Source organism: Hemiscyllium ocellatum, chromosome 2 (assembly GCF_020745735.1).
Source record: "Hemiscyllium ocellatum isolate sHemOce1 chromosome 2, sHemOce1.pat.X.cur, whole genome shotgun sequence".
NCBI classification, from domain to species: Eukaryota; Metazoa; Chordata; class Chondrichthyes; order Orectolobiformes; family Hemiscylliidae; genus Hemiscyllium; species Hemiscyllium ocellatum.
In genome coordinates this window covers 144,128,206-144,145,142 of record NC_083402.1, presented here as the reverse complement: position 1 = coordinate 144,145,142, position 16,937 = coordinate 144,128,206, and positions in this window count along the sequence as shown.

Below are 16,937 nucleotides of genomic sequence, written 5' to 3'. Positions count from 1 at the left end.
TGAAAACAGACCCTTTGGCCCAACTCATCCGTGCCAACCAGATATCCTAACTCTATCTAGTCCCACCTGCCAGCACCCGGCCCATATCCCTCCGAACCCTTCCTATTCATATACCCATCCAAATGCCTCTTAAATGTTGCAATTGTACCAGCCTCCACCACTTCCTCTGACAGCTCATTCCATACCCGTACCACCCTCTGTGTGAAAAAGATCGCTTATTTGCAGTGTGGAAACAGATCCTTCGGTCCAACCCGTCCATGCCGACCAGATATCGTAACCCAATCTCGTCCCACCTGCCAGCACCTGGCCCATATCCCTCCAAACCCTTCCTATTCATATATCCATCCAAATGCCTCTTAAATGTTACAATTGTACCAGCCTCCACCACTTCCTCTGATCACTTAAATATTGCTGTGACTATATTTTCTTCTTAAAGCAAACAAATGTACACACACACACACACACACACACACACACGAAAATGAAACATCTTTGATAAAATGGAAACCAGGAGAGATTAATTGATACAAGGGATGACCATGAACGGCAACAGGGGTGGTAAAGGGAAAAACATATATTTATGATAAATGATATATTTTTTAGATTACTTACAGTGTGGAAACAGGTCCTTCAGCCCAACAAGTCCACACCGACCCTCTGAAGAGCAACCCATTTCCCCTAAAATTACCCTTTCACCTCATACTATGGGCAATTTAGCATGGCCAATTTACCTGGCCGGCACATCTTTGGACTGAATACAGAAAAAATAATTTGGAGGGGCAAAACTAAATATTATCATGGTGATTCAAGAGGTACAGCTAAGATTGAGAACTGCATAGTTATAAGAATGATTTGGGAGCCAGAAATTCAATTAATGCTTACTGAGCCACCTCGACCTATTAGAGAGTAGCAACCACTGGATTATATAAGTTGCATTGGTAGGGTTCATTCTCAGTCATGTACAACAGACCTCACTATCAAACTGGCAGACAACGGAGGCGCGGTAGTAGTTTGGCGCACCGCCCTTTCCACCGCTGAGACTAAACGCCAACTCATGAACACCTCCTCCTACTGCCTCCTTGACCATGACCCCACCGCCCACCATCAAACCATCATCTCCCAGACCATCCATAACCACATCACCTCAGGGGATCTCCCATCCACCACCTCCAACCTCATAGTCCCACAACCCCACACCGCCCGTTTCTACTTCCTGCCCAAAATCCACAAACCTGACTGCCCCGGCCAACCCATTGTCTCAGCCTACTCCTGCCCCACCGAGCTCATCTCTGCATACCTCAACATGGTCCTGTCCCCCTTAGTCCAAAAACACCCCACCTACGTTCGGGACACCACCCACGCCCTCCACCTCCTCCATTATTTTCGCATCCCCGGTGTTCAACGCCTTATCTTCACCATGGACATCCAGTCCCTGTACACCTCCATCCCCCATCACGAAGGACTCAAAGCCCTCCGCTTCTTCCTTTCCCGCCGTACCAACCACTACCCTTCCACTGACACCCTCCTTCGACTGACTGAACTGGTCCTCACCCTTAACAACTTCTCTTTCCAATCCTCCCACTTCCTCCAAACCAAAGGAGTAGCCATGGGCACCCGCATGGGCCCCAGCTATGCCTGTCTCTTCATAGGATATGTGGAACAGTCCATCTTCCGCAGCTACACTGGCACCAGTCCCCACCTTTTCCTCCACTACATCGATGACTGTGTCGGCGCTGCCTCATGCTCCCACGAGGAGGTTGAACAGTTCATCCACTTGGCCAACACCTTCCACCTCGACCTCAAATTTACCTGGACCGTCTCAGACTCCTCCCTCCCCTTCCTAGACCTTTCCATTTCTATCTCGGGCGACCGAATCAACACGGACATTCACTATAAACCGACTGACTCCCACAGCTACCTAGACTACACCTCCTCCCACCCTGCCCCCCTGTAAAAACACCATCCCATATTCCCAATTCCTTCGTCTCCGCCGCATCTGCTCCCAGGAGGACCGATTCCAATACCGTGCAACCCAGATGGCCTCCTTCTTCAAAGACCGCAAATGCCCCCAGACACGATCGATGATGCCCTCCACTGCCCTTGAGCTCCGCCCTTCCAATCGCCACCAGGACAGAACCCTACTGGTCCTCACCTACCACCCCACCAACCTCCATGTACATCATATCATCCGTCGTCATTTCCGCCACCTCCAAACGGACCCCACCACCAGGGATATATTTCCCTCCCCTCCCCTATCAACATTCTGAAAAGACCACTCCCTCCGTGACTCCCTCGTCAGGTCCACATCCCACACCAACCCAACCTCCACTCCCGGCACCTTCCCCTGCAACCGCAAGAAGTGCAAAACTTGCGCCCACACCTCCTCCCTTACTTCCCTCCAAGGCCCCAAGGGATCCTTCCATATCCACCACAAATTCACCTGCACCTCCACACACATCATTTACTGCATCTTCTGCACCCAATGTGGCCTCCTCTATATTGGGGAGTCAGGCCGTCTACTTGCGGAACGTTTCAGAGAACACCTCTGGGACACCCGGACCAACCAACCCAACCACACCGTGGCTCACCACTTCAACTCCCCCTCCCACTCCACCAAGGACATGCAGGTCCTTTGAACTCCTCCATCGCCAGATCATAGCGACATGACGGCTGGAGGAAGAGCGCCTCATCTTCCGCTTAGGAACCCTCCAACCACAAGAGATGAACTCAGATTTCTCCAGTTTCCTCATTTCCCCTCCCCCCACCTTGTCTCAGTCAAATCCCTCGAACTCAGCACCGTCTTCCTAATCTTCTTCCTGATCTCTCCGCCCCCCCCACTCCGGCCTATCACCCTCACCTTGACCTCCTTCCACCTATCGCATTTCCAACACCCCTCCCCCAAGTCCCTCCTCCCTACCTTTTATCTTAGCCTGCTGGACACACTTTCCTCATTCCTGAAGAAGGGCTCATGCCCGAAACGTTGATTCTCCTGCTCCTTGGATGCTGCCTGACCTGCTGTGCTTTTCCAGCAACACATTTTCAGCTCTGATCTCCAGCATCTGCAGTCCTCACTTTTCCTTATAGATCAGTTTTCCCAAGTTTGTAAAGAAGTTGGCGTGACAATCAATGACATTAAGACCAATGGTACGGGTTAAGATGCAGATTTTGCATAAGGTAAGGACTATAATTCTGAAAGAGTTAATATGGAGCTGCATTAAGACAGATGCTTTGCTGCTGGAAGGCTTTGTAATTATCTGTAGTTAGCTTGTATCCTGTGTAAGTTAAGTACCTCTTCCTGTTGAAATTAAATGGTGTTTTATCCATTACCCTTGTTATTTCAATTGACCCTCAGCAACCCACACTTCTGACCTATGGGCATCCTGTGTGGGGGAGGACAGGTAAGTAGGAAAATTTAATTCTTCCAGAAGTCTGACCTGAAAGAAACATTATTTATTTTTGAACACCAAAACTGAGCCGTTAGTTGTGGCATACATAGAAAAGTTCCAGCACAGAATAAACAGTAATGCAAATCCATTCCTGAATCTATATATATATATATATATATGTTTGTATGTGTATACCCAGTACTGCTATCACACATAACCAAACCTTTTCCCCACCAGCAAATCACCGTGACTTTGTTTTTGTTTTTAATTACTCACCGCCACCACCAGTAAATCACCCTTAGGCCAATTGAATATGTACAAGCAAAGCGCATTAAGAGCAATTTAACCAACAGAAGTTCAGGGGGTGTTAGGGAGAGTAGAAAGGGGACTACATCAAAATGGAATTGGAAGGGGAAATAAAGCACTCTAACCCCTTGCTGTAAACCTCAGAGACACTGCGTATTCCCTCTCCGAGGACAACCGGGCACAAGTTAAGTCTGCTTTTATTTTTAATCAACCTGTTCAGAAATGTTACTACACACCTCTGGAGCAGCTGGGACCAGATTTCAGGCCCCCCGTCTCTGAGGTAGGGAAACTACCCACTGCACCTCAAGAATCCTCTCCAGGACTGCATGACTTTTTTTTAAACCTAATTTTGAATCAAACTGCTCAGTAATGTCACACCTCTAGAGCAGGCCTCCTGTTCCCGGGGATAGGGACACTCCATTGCGCCACAAGAAAACCTTCTGGGTCTACTGTATTTTTTAAAAATCTACTTTCCAATCAACCTGCTCAGTGATGTTATTACACAGCTCTAGAGCAAGTGGGATTTGAACTGAGGCCTCCACAGCTCTGAGGTAGGGACATTATCACTGTGCCACAAAATCCTAAATGGGTAGTTGCTTTTCTTCCCCACAAGAGGGCTCTCTGGGTCTGCTTTATATTTTTCCACATTATGACTGAGACATAAGAGGGTCCAGCAGTGATGTTTATGCTTTGTATATAACTCTCCATCTCCAGTCATGAATACCTCAAGGCATGTGCCAAGGGCACTGAGTACTAGTACACATCTTCTCCACAGAGGTCTCGCTGCACTATCACAGCACAGCTCTGACCCACTTATAACGCAGTTCTCCATCTCAACATTGTACTTTGGAACATACCTGCACCTTTCTTTGTCTTACTGTTACCAGACACTCTGCAACATGGGGACAAGCACCACTCATGGATTCAATCAGAATGTACTCCAGGGCTCCTTGTTTGTCTCTCAGTGGTCATTGACTTTGGGCCATCCTAGATGCTCAGAGCCTGGCCTGATCTTGACCTTTTCCTCTTTGACCCCTGACACAAAGTTCAAAGGTTCACGGTACTTCCGCCTTGCCTTTCCTTTAAGTTCAGACAGAGTCGGTAAAGTGTGGAGCTGGTATACACGCAGCAGGTCAAGCAGCATCAGAGGAGCAGGGATCAAGGGCCTTTCATAGGATGGGGGAGGGAGAAGGGGCGCTGAGAAATAAATAGAGGGGAGGGGTCTGGGGGAAGGTAGATGGGATGGTGTCAGGTAGGTGCAGGTGGGGGGTAGTTGTGATAGGTTGAACGGGAGGGTGGAGCAGATAGCTGGGAAGGAAAATGGACAGGTTAGCTTAGGTCAAGGGGATGGTGCTGAGTTGGAGGGCTGGACTTGGAATGAGAGTGGTGGGGAGATTTGAAAGATGGTGAATTCTATGTTAGAGCTGTATGATTGTAAGGTCCCAAGGTGAAAGATGCCATGCAGCTTGTTTTGGTCATGCTCAACGTTTATTCAATGGGGTGAACAAGTTGCTTTTTGGGACCGTGCTGCATCGATGTTACAGCCATACCATGTGCCAGAGCTTACACAGCAAACACACTGCCTGTGCTCCACCATTTGACCATGTCCCAAAGTCCAAGTGAAGTAGTCCTCAGTCAGTTCAAGGCATATAGCCTTCAGTCTGGGGCTACCAGCCGATTAAGCCAAAGGCACTATCTGGTTTGCGTCCTGGACCCAATCAGTCGACTGCCTTGCGACGGTCAGGGTCAAGGTCAGGGTTTGTACATCCACAGTCCAGAAAGTGAGCCACAGTCAGGTCCGGTTCAGCCTGTCTGGAGAATCATGGTAAGTCAGTCAGGAAGCTCAGGGACATCATTTGAGGGTTTGTTTATTCCCAGTCAGTGCCATCGTTTGACGTTGGTCAGTAAAGTAGGCCACTGGGGCTGCTGGGTCTCACCACTGGAGGTCAGGGTGGGGCAGGATGTTGCTGATGATCTGGCAGTAAAACTAGGTGTCTGATTTGTGGGGATTGGAGGTTCCATGCTACAATATTTAGGAGCTAAAAGAGTGAAGGGCTGCACCTCAATACATAAGGAAGGGGATTCATAAAAAATGGGAGAGTGGGAGGATTTGCAGGGAGTACAGTTAGCCTTTCAACAGTGAGGAGAAAGTGAGGATTGCAGATGTTGGAGATCAGAGTCGAAGAGTGTGATGCTGGAAAAGCACAGCTGGTCAGGCAGCATCCGTGGAGCAGGAGAGTCGACGTTTTGGGCATAAGCCCTTTTGGACAGTCAGCACTTGCAATAGACTTCAATGAGGTGAGTTGGGGAGGAGGACCAGTACACTACCAGATCTGGTGTTATATTATTACACAACATGCCTGGGTGCAAGTGGTAAAGTACGTTGTTGAACAGTTAAATAAATGGTTTGGGTGTAAATGTGGGTAAGATCAAAGCTAGTGATGTTGGCAGGGAGGGCAAGGAAGATGGGAAGGTGAAGATTTGGGGACTGCTAGACAGAGACTGAACTTGTGACTCTCTCCATAAGCATGACCATTGTTGCCTTCTAACCTCATCCAAATCGCAAATACATAATGGAAATGAAAATGGCTGCCACCAAACCTGGAGAGGACACTGTAAGTGCAGTCTGAGGTTGGACAAACTTGGATTGCTTTCATGAGAGTATTGGAGGCTGAGGGACGACATGATAGATGCATATAAAACTATGAGAGGCATGGATAGAGTGGATACTCAGTGTCATTTTCCTACAGTGGAAATGTCAAATACTAGGGGGCATAGGTTTAAGATGGGTGAAGGAAAGTTTAAAGGAGATGTGTGAGGAAAGATTTTTTTATGCAGAGGATAGTAGGTGCCTGGAATGCACAAGCAAGGGAGGTGGTAGAAGCAAATACAATAGCAACACTTATAGGTAGGATGTTATTAAACTGGAAAGAGTGCAAAAAAGATTTACAATGATGTTGCCAAGACTTATGAGTTATAAGGAGAGGTTGGATAGGCTGGAACCTTGTTTTCCTGGAGCACAATAGGCTGAGGTGTGACGTTATAGAGGTTTGCAAAATCATAAGGGGCATGATGAATAGTTAAAAGTCTTTTCCCCAGAATAGGGCATTTCAAAACTAGGTAGCATAGTTTTAAGGTGAGAGGGAGATTTAAAAGGGAATGGGAGGACAACTTTTTCACACAGAAGGTGGTGCGATTATGGAATGAGCTGCCAGATGAAGTGGTAGAGGTGGGTACAATTATTTGAAAGACATATGCACAGGTTAAATGGGATAGGAAAGGTTTAGAAGGATATGGGCCAAACATAGAAAAATGGGGCTATTTCAGTTTGGGAAACCAGGTCAGCATGGACAGGTTGGGCCTAAGGACCTTATTCCATGTTGTGTAACTCTATGACTTGACAGGCAGATAGACAAATGCATTAACAGATAGGGGATAGAGGGATATGGACCATTGCAAGTAGATGGGATTAGTTTAGAATGGAATCAAGATGGGGCACAGACATGGGTGGGCCGAAGGGCCTGTACCTGTGCTGTACTGCTTTATGTTCAATGTTCTATGGGTGATATTGGGAGAGAAGAACAATATTTGACAATGAGTCTTACATTGTTCCCAGGAAATGGAGGGAGGTCTCGCATCACCAAGTGAGCAGTCTCTATTCTCCCGGCTCAAGCAAGGATCCTTTCGTTATAGAGATAGGTGGGGAGGAGATGCATGTTGGATGTCCTCATTACTCTGTCTTGGCTCTCTCCAGCCTATTGTGTGCAGTTTACTCCTGGAATGAGACAAGGGGAGACTCTGGGTATAGTGAAAGTTGGTGGCTAAGCTGTTAATGCTGCTACAGGTGGGGCGAAAGTGGCAAGGTGTCCCATGAGTCAGTGGAGAATAGGGAAACCATGAAGGGTTAGTGATGTCAGGGTGTTGCGGTGAGTGTGTGAAGATGTTGCATGCAGTGGTGAGAGAGGAAGACCCTGACCTTGGTGGGTGCGATAACAGGGGTGGAGAGAGTGTGAAATAGCAGGAGAAATGATATTTCCAACAAGATTTAAGGTCAGGCACATGTCATAGCGCTGCTGAGAAGATTGCTTTGGAGTTCAAGCCCTATTTTTCCACCCATTGTCACAGTTATATAAATGATCAACTTAATCAGTAAATGGTTAATTTATCTGACTTTGACCACTAAGACAAAGGAAGCTCTCAATGGAGAGTTTTATCAATAAACAAAATAAAACTTTATTCATCGTAAACAACCGTATCCTTTAACCAACTGGCAAAATGGTTAATCACTAATGTGCAGATTTAAACTATACCCGCTTTAAATCTCAAAACACATACTCAACACATTCATTCACAAACAGATTGGACAAGACTAACAGTTCTGCAGAAATATCACGGGTGAAATGGAATAAATTGTGTGGATCAAGAGTTCAAACATGAAGGTTGGACTGAGGTGTCTTCCACACAGTATTTTTAGCTTTTGCTGATGATGTCCTATTGCTGTTGACTGGAGCAGATCCTCAATTCTGTTGCTGAACAACATTTTCACACGAGTTAGAAGTTCAATTTTTCAGAATCTTTGGGTGCTATTTCCTTACTAATCAGAGACATGGAGACAGAGAGACAGAGAAAGAGAATGAGCGCAAGACAGACCTGTCTTGGCTTGTCATCTTTTTTTTTAAGTTTGAGTACAGCTCCCCTTCTGTCAGTTCTGTGACAAACTAACCTAGTTATTGCAGTTATTTCTAGCAGCACTTTAAAATAAACCCACCTGATGCCAGTATATCCCACAAAAATATCAAGACCAGTTTCTTAAAAATGTTTTTGACCTCATGTAACCAGTAACTCTGGTGGTGGAAGCAGAGTCATTGGGGACATTTAACTGACTGCTGGGCATGCACATGGATAGCAGTGAGTTGAGGGGTGTGTAGGTCGTTACTATATTTTACATTAGGATTAAATCTCGCACAACATTGTGGGCCAAAGGGCCTGTTCTGTGCTGTACTTTTCTATGTTCCATGTTCTATAACTGAGCACCACACATTTCCCTTTTCTCTTGAGCAACAATCTTGTCATTTTAAAGGCAAAATTTAAATCAACTGGGCTGATGCACATTGTCAGATGCAATAATGTAGTTTCCTCTTTCTTTAGCTAGCTAGGCGACCCATTTTGCACCAATGTAAAGCAATTTCAACATCACATAGAATCATGGAATGATAGAATCCCTACAATGTGGAAACAGGCCATTTGGCCCAACAAGTCCACAACAACCATCCGAAGAGTAGTCATCCCAGACCCATTCCCCTATCCTATTACTTTAAGTTACCTCTGAGCTAATGCACCTAACCTACACATCCCTGAACACTATGGGCAATTTAACACAGTCAATTCACCTAACCTGCATATATTTGGACTCTGGAAGGAAGCCGGTGCACCCAAAGGAAACACAGACAGAGGCGGGGAGAATGTGCAAACTCCACACAAACAGTCACCCGAGGGTGGAATCGAACCCGAGGTTCCTGGTGTGCCGTCCTAAAAGAACAACGATCACTCCGTCCCTGGGTGGTCAATTACAGCATTTGTAATGTAACACATAACTTTATGTGAAGTTGCTGAAGTTAAAACTCTTTAGCTTTTAGCAAGTGTTGTGAGAAAACTGTAAAAGGTAATCTCAATTCGCATTATCTTTTCACCATCTTCAATGAAACTGAAATAAGCTTTCTCTCCGCAGATGCTGCCAGACCTGCTGAATTTCTCCAGCACATTCTGTTCTTGTTTAAGCTACTTAATGGCCATTTAAAGTGGACATTCATATTATTAGCAAATAATGTTCAACATTGTATTTCCTCCCAACAATTTGTTTCACGTTCAAAGCTCAGTAATTGCTTCCATGAGTAAGCAGACCTCTTTTTTGTCTGAAACCCCTTATTTGCTGCTGTCAAAAATACTGATGGCACAGCGTGGGGAAGTAGAGACAGAGGATGCTCAAAATTACTCCCAAATCAGACAGCACCTGAGGAGAAAGAAGTGGAGGTTCCATTTCAGATTGATCATTTTTCATTAGAACTCCTGAACAAATCCTTAAGAACAAATGAATAAGAGTAGGCCATCAGTCCCTCAAGCCTGTAATGCCATTCAATGGGACCTGTGGTCTACCTCCATATATCTGTCTTTCCTCCATAATCCCTTAATACCTTTGCTTGACAAAACATTATCTATGTCAGATTTAAAATTAACAATAGATTGAGCTGATTTGATCACACCTAGGATAACGCATGAAGCAGTTAACATCCTTGAACAAGGTAAAAACAATGACTGCAGATGTTGGAAACTAGATTCTGGATCAGTGGTGCTGGAAAAGCACAGCAGTTCAGACAGCATCCAACAAGCTGCGAAATCAACGTTTCGGGCAAAAGCTAGCTTTTGCCCGAAACGTCGATTTTGCTGCTCGTTGGATGCTGCCTGAACTGCTGTGCTCTTCAGCACCACTGATCCAGAACATCCTTGAACAAACTGATCTAAAAACACAACTGAGTTTTCCATGATACCACCTGCTCAGAAGACAAATGTCATAATTCTGGTTGTAAGTACTCATTTCCAGTGCCCCGTCACCACGGGAAGCGTTGCTCCTTCTCTAGGGTGAACAAATTTTCAGAAGTCAAAAACAAGGCACAGTGAAAGACTTGTGAAGGCAAAGCTCAAATTGGGTGACCCATGGCAGAAGTTTGAGGGACAGGCAGTTGAACTGAGAAAGTCATTCGATGATATGCAATCGTGCAAAAGGAGGCCACTTGGCCCATTACGTCAACACTGCCTCTCTGAATTAGCAATTCACTTCTCCCCATAGTGGTGCATACTGTTCATTTTCAACTGACAGTCTAAGTACCCTATTTTCTGCCAGAATATGTCCATCCGGACTTGGAAACCTTATTAAGACAAGCAATCACTGAAAATAGTTACAGGTCACATTTCTGTCTCATTTTCTTCAAAGAGCTGAACCAAGTTTTCTTGTCACAGAAAGAGGGTGGTGCGTAGGAGTGTCACAACCTCTAGTCCAGAAACTCTGGGTTCAAGTGCAACCTCAGGCCTGATGACGACAATGAAGAGTGCAGGAAGACATGACAGGAGCAGCACCAGGCATATCAAAATATGAGGTTTCTGGGAAAGGTCCAAATCAGGACTACTTGCACACCAAACAGCATTAACAGCAACGGATTGATGAAGGAAATTATTCCCTAACCAGTAGATCAGATCTAAGCTCTGCAGTCCTGCCACATCCAGTCATGAATGGTGGTAGACAATTAAGCAACTCACTGGAGGAAGAGAGCACACAAATATCCCAATTTTTCTGACTTCATTACAGCCATGGTTCAAATGTGGACAAAAGAGCTGAATTCCAGAGGTGAGGTGAGAGTGACAGCCCTTGATATCAAGGCCAAATTTGACTGAGGATATCAGAAGGTCGAGTAAAACAGGAGTCAATGGAAATCAATTAGAAACTTCTCTGCTGGTTGGAGTCATATAGCACATAAGAAGATAGTTGTGGCTGTTAGAAGTCAGTCATCTCATCTCCAGGACATCTCTGCAGGAGTTCCTCAGGTTAGTGTCCTTGACCCAACCATCTTCAGCTGCATTATCAATGACTTTGCCTCTGTCATAACGTCAGAAGTAGAGATGTTCGCTGATGACTGCACAATGTTCAGCACCATTCAAGACTTCCCAGATACTGGAAATAGTCCATGTCCAAATGCAGCAAGATCTGGACAATATCCAGGCTTGAGTTGAAAAATGGAAAGTAGCATTTGCACCACACAAATGTTAAGTGATGATTGTCTCTAATAAGAGGCAATCTAACAACCACTGCTACTTTACATTCAATAGCCTTCCCACCACTGAATCCTCTACGAGCAACATATTGGGTGCTAATGACCAGAAACTAAACTGGACTAACCATATAAATACAGAGGTTAGGAATAGTGCAGAAATGTAATGGTATAGTACTCACTTGTATGGATGGGTCAGCATATGTTCTTCAGTCCAACAACACTCAAACAGCCTGACACTATCTCAGACAAAACAGCCTGCTTGATTTGCATAACATCCACAAAAAACAACACTCTTTACCATTGGCGCTCAGTAGCAGCAATGTATAAGATGCATAGCAGAAATTTACCAAAGATCCTTAGGCAACATCTTCCAAACCCACAACCACGACCACCTAGAAGAACAAGGGCAGCAGATTGATAGTTTCACCACCACCTTGAAGTTCCACTCTAAGCCACTCACAATCCTGACTTAGAAATATATCGCCACCCCTTCACTGTTCTTGGTCAAGATCCTGGAACTCCCTCACTAACAACATTGTGCATCTACCTTCAGCACATGAACTGCAACAGTTCAAGAAAGCAGCTCATTACCACCTTCTAACAGATAACTAGGGACATTCAATAAGTGGTGTCCAGCTAGTGACAACAATGAATGAGTAAATAAAAGTGTGGTAAATTTGGTACTGTGAGTCACAAGCAGGAAAGTTCAATAACATGTTTGGGTTAAGGTCCAGAAGCTCAACCTAACATTCCCACCATCTTCCTCAGTGTTAATAGATTGTTTATCTGGCTTCCTTATCGAGTGTGGCTTGTGCTTGGTAGTTACTGCTATAAAGTGTCTGACAATGTCCATAAGATGAATCCCTCTTTGCTTCAGATACTATACAAAAGAGTTCTGCACATGCAGGAGCAACCTGGTTCTGCTGGGAAATGGATGACACCCGCTCTCACAGGTACAACACAGGTTTTCTGACAGCAAATGGAATGCAATGAAAGAAATAAAAGAGAAGGGACCTGGGAGCTGAAAATTAGATCAGTTTGGAGAAATATGGCAGGACTTTGGAACACCTAGTGAAAAACAGTGATAGCTCCAGCAAAACCTAAAGCCCAATCTGTCTATTAATTCCATACCCTCCCCATTCACACATTTAGGTTCAAGAAGTACAAACAAGGCCTTGACATCCTGGTCAACTCAGAAGTAAATTGCTCACCATTTATGGTAATAAGCATACGCACTTCTGCTTCTAAAGCCTTACTCGCCTTCTTCCATTTTAGCACCATTGTAATTGAACCACTGAGCTGCAATCACCCAATGCCCTTCTTGTTATCCTGATCTTCTATTCATTGTAAAACAACAAGTAGTTCAAAATTTAGCTACCTGTGTCCCACTCCAAATGAAATCATGTTACACTATCTCTCCTTTCCTTGTTGTGTCATATTACATAGCTGTGCCACTAATTATTGAAAATAAAAGTTCTTCTTCTCCTGTAATTGCTTGAGTTTCAATTAATTCATTCTCTGCAACCTCCTCCAGCTTACACATCCTTTCTCATCGTCCAGTCCTTAGATTAGATTAGATTACTTACAGTGTGGAAACAGGCCCTTTAGCCCAACAAGTCCACACCGACCCGCCAAAGCGAAACCCACCCATACCCCTACCCTTACATTTGCCCCTTACCTAACACTACGGACAATTTAGCATGGCCAATTCACCTGACCCGCACATCTTTGGACTGTGGGAGGAAACCGGAGCACCCGGAGGAAATCCACACTGACACGGGGAAAACGTGCAAACTCCACACAGTCGCCTGAGTCGGGAATTGAACCAGGGTCTCAGGCGCTGTGAGACAGCAGTGCTAACCACTGTGCCACCGTGCCGTCCTGTGTGAATCCGCCCACCTTTTTGTTCCAGTATTACTGATGCACCTTTCAGTCACTGCGACCCAAGTTAATGTCAGAAGTCACACAATATCAGGTTATATCCAACAGGTTTATTTGAAATCATGAGCTTTTGGAGTGCTGCCCCTTCACCAGGTGGAGACTCCCAATGTTGTCCATCCCAGTTCAACACTGGCACCTCCACAGCATGGCTGCCAAGCTCATGGTATTCCTTTCTAATTTATCTTTAAGAAGTTCTAAAAATTCATCATTTCAAGCATGTGTTTTTGCTCACATCTGTAACTTTCCTATCACAACTGGGTTCCTATTCCTTTAGCTCTCTTAGATCTCATTCATTCCCTTATTCCCACTGTCCACACCATCGCTCCAGTGCATTGTGATAACTTTCTACAGTGTGCTTTATAAATGGAAATTGTTTACATTGTAGCATACATGTAATTTCTGAAGCATTAATTCCTACAGCATTGATTAATGACTTTTATAAAAGTTTGCTTCCATGGTTAAACAAAGTTGGGATAAATTGATTTGGGAGTGTCACCTCAAATTGATTATGGTTCAGAATATTAGATGTTTTGTCTGCTAGGCTGTTTTTTTTTCCTTTTCATAAGGCTATTATGGTTTAGAGAAACTGGATGTGGAAATAACCCACTAATAGGAATTCAATAAATACCAGAACAGGGTTTGTTGGCTTTCTTGAGTCTATGTCAGAAGAAAAATGCAATTATTTAAACTGACTTAAAAAAAATCACTTTTACTTTTCCTCCAGTTCATTTCCTACTTGCTAAACTACATCGAACAAATCTAGCTCAAACAGATTGTACTGGCAGTGCAAAAATAACCATTCACTTCTATTAGTTCTCTCAGGCACTATGATCTTGAAATTACTGTTGCTTTAGAAGTGAGATTTTTTTTTGTTTTCTTTGAGAAAATAATGTCAGTGTTGCTTATAGCCCTAGCTCTATATGATCACACTTGTTCAGTAAAATTGCAAATTCCCCAATCTGCTAGGAACAGTACCACACATATTTCCCAGACCCTTTTGTTTTTACTTTGTCACTTGAAGAATGAATACCCAATTAAGATTTTGAAAAAAAAATATTCAAAGTAAGTATTTTGCTCCCTAATTTACTTGTCTGGAGGCAACAAAAGTCATAAATTCTAAGATTTTAGAATGAGGTGCCACATTCCATATGCAGAAATAATTCTGACTTGGAAATACCAAAGAGGTTGGAATGAGTGAGAGGACATGGATTTAAAAGGATTTTCTAAAGAAATCAGTGTGATGTTGGAAGAAATGTTTTGCATGCAGTAACTTGCACATCTCTGAAATGTATTACTTGGGCATATGGTGAGGCAGCTTTAATCAATTTGAGTTGACTTGATTATATTTATTATTGTCACATGTACCTAAGTACAGTGAAAATTTTTGTTCTGTGTGCCGTACAGGCAGATCATGACACACAAAGATCACAAGGTGATCAAACAGAGAGAGGAATACAAAGTCACAGCTGCAAAGAAGCAGCACAAAAAGCAAGATCGACATTATGTTTTGGATATTGGGAGGTCCATTCAGAAATCTAATAAAAGCAGAGAAGAAGCTGTTCTTGAATCTGTTGCTATGTGTGTTTAAGCTTCTGCATCTTCTGCCTGACAGAAGAAGTTGGAAGAGATTATAACAGGGGTGGGAGGGGTCTTTGATGATGTTGGCTGCCTTTCTGAGCCAGCATGAAGTGTAGATGGAGCCAATGGATACGAGGTTGGTTTGCGTGATGGACTGGGCTGTGTTCACAACTCTCTGTAGTTCCTTACAGTCCTGGGCAGTTTTCCTATCAAGCACTGGTGCATCCAGATGGAATGCTTTCTTTGGTACATCTGTAAAAATTGGTGGGTGTCCTTATGGACATCAAAGTAGTCATGAAAACATTAGACAATTACCTAAGTGGAAATAATGTGCAGGCTTATGGGGAAAAAGTGGGAAAATGACAAAGTCATGACACTCAGTCAGGGAGGCAGGGCAGATGTAATGGTGCAAGTGGCCTTTTGACACAATTCAGATATGATTGCATAAACAAATAAGAAATGTACCAATATCAACTTCAGTTGGTTGACAGGCATTTTGACACATAAGTATTTTCTTTCAAAAAGCGAGGGCCACCCCATAACAACTGATGTTTCTCTTGTGCCAATTGCATGATTGGATCTGTGTTGAAGAAGTTGTAAAGTTATAGCTGAAAAACAACTGAGGTTTTTTTGGAGGAGATGAGGTTAGGAGAGGATCTAGAAGGCATGTTGAAAATTTTGAAAGACCCTGTGAAGTCAAATAGTGAGTAAGTACTTTTGCTGGTCAATGAAGAGCTATCAAAGAGGCACAGATTTAGAATTAAGTGGTCATTAAATATTGTTACCATATCCAGTATTGTAAGAACTTGTGGATCTCCCATGTTGATGTCCCTAGATATAGACTAATGCTATGTGTCAGTATTAAAATGGACGCCTTCTGGTGGAATTTCAACTGAAAAGTTGTTTGGAAACTACCTATGGAAAGTCTATACCATATAAGTTTATTAACATGGAACTGTATTAAGTTAGCCTGTGCCACTGTTCAAGTGTTGTTTGTGAGAAAATCATCTAAGAGCCCTTCCTGGTGAAGGGCTCTGGCCCGAAACGTCAAATTTCCTGTTCCTTGGATGCTGCCTGACCTGCTGTGCTTTAACCAGCAACACATTTTCAGTAGAAAATCATCTAAACTCAGCAAAAGCAGATAAACATCGTTACCTGTAAGCTCATCCAATTACGCAAAAGTTTTTGATACTTATAAATTGCTGATTTTATGATAAAACCATTGTTCAGAATGGAACTGGCTTTTCTAATAAAGTATTATTTTCTATCTTCAAAAAATCTAACTCTTTGCTATATAATATTTACCATTCGTACACTAGATCTAAGGTTTTCCTACACACTAATTAATGGATGTCCAAAGATGTTACTCCCAAGTTTCAGAGCATATTTCATAATGTATTGTCAGGTAGTGGCTATGTCACATTATTTTTACTTTTGAATAAAAACAGGAGAAATTAAGTGAATGACTCAGCTCATCAGAGCCCTTTCTTTGATCAGAAATGTTAACTACGTTTTTCTCGCCTCAAGTACCACTTGACCTACTGAATAGTTCCAGTATCTTGCGCTTTAACTTCAGATTTCCTTTTAACCCAATAATTTACTTTTAAGATTTTTCTTCCCTTATTGCATTTCTTTTCTTCAAACTGCTACATACATAAAAATGGAAAGATGTAATTACTACAGAGTACATTAATGTGAATATCCAATGTTCTTGCTGACTCCAGACTTGACAATTTAGATACTCCTTTGCTCCACTTCACATTCTTCTCCCTGTATAAACCTGAGCTCAGCCAAACCTATTCTGTCTATGTCTTATCTCATAATGGTCCCTTCATTCACTTACCCTGTACTCACTGATTTACATTGGGTCCTATTCCAGCAAAGCATCCATTTTAACATTTTC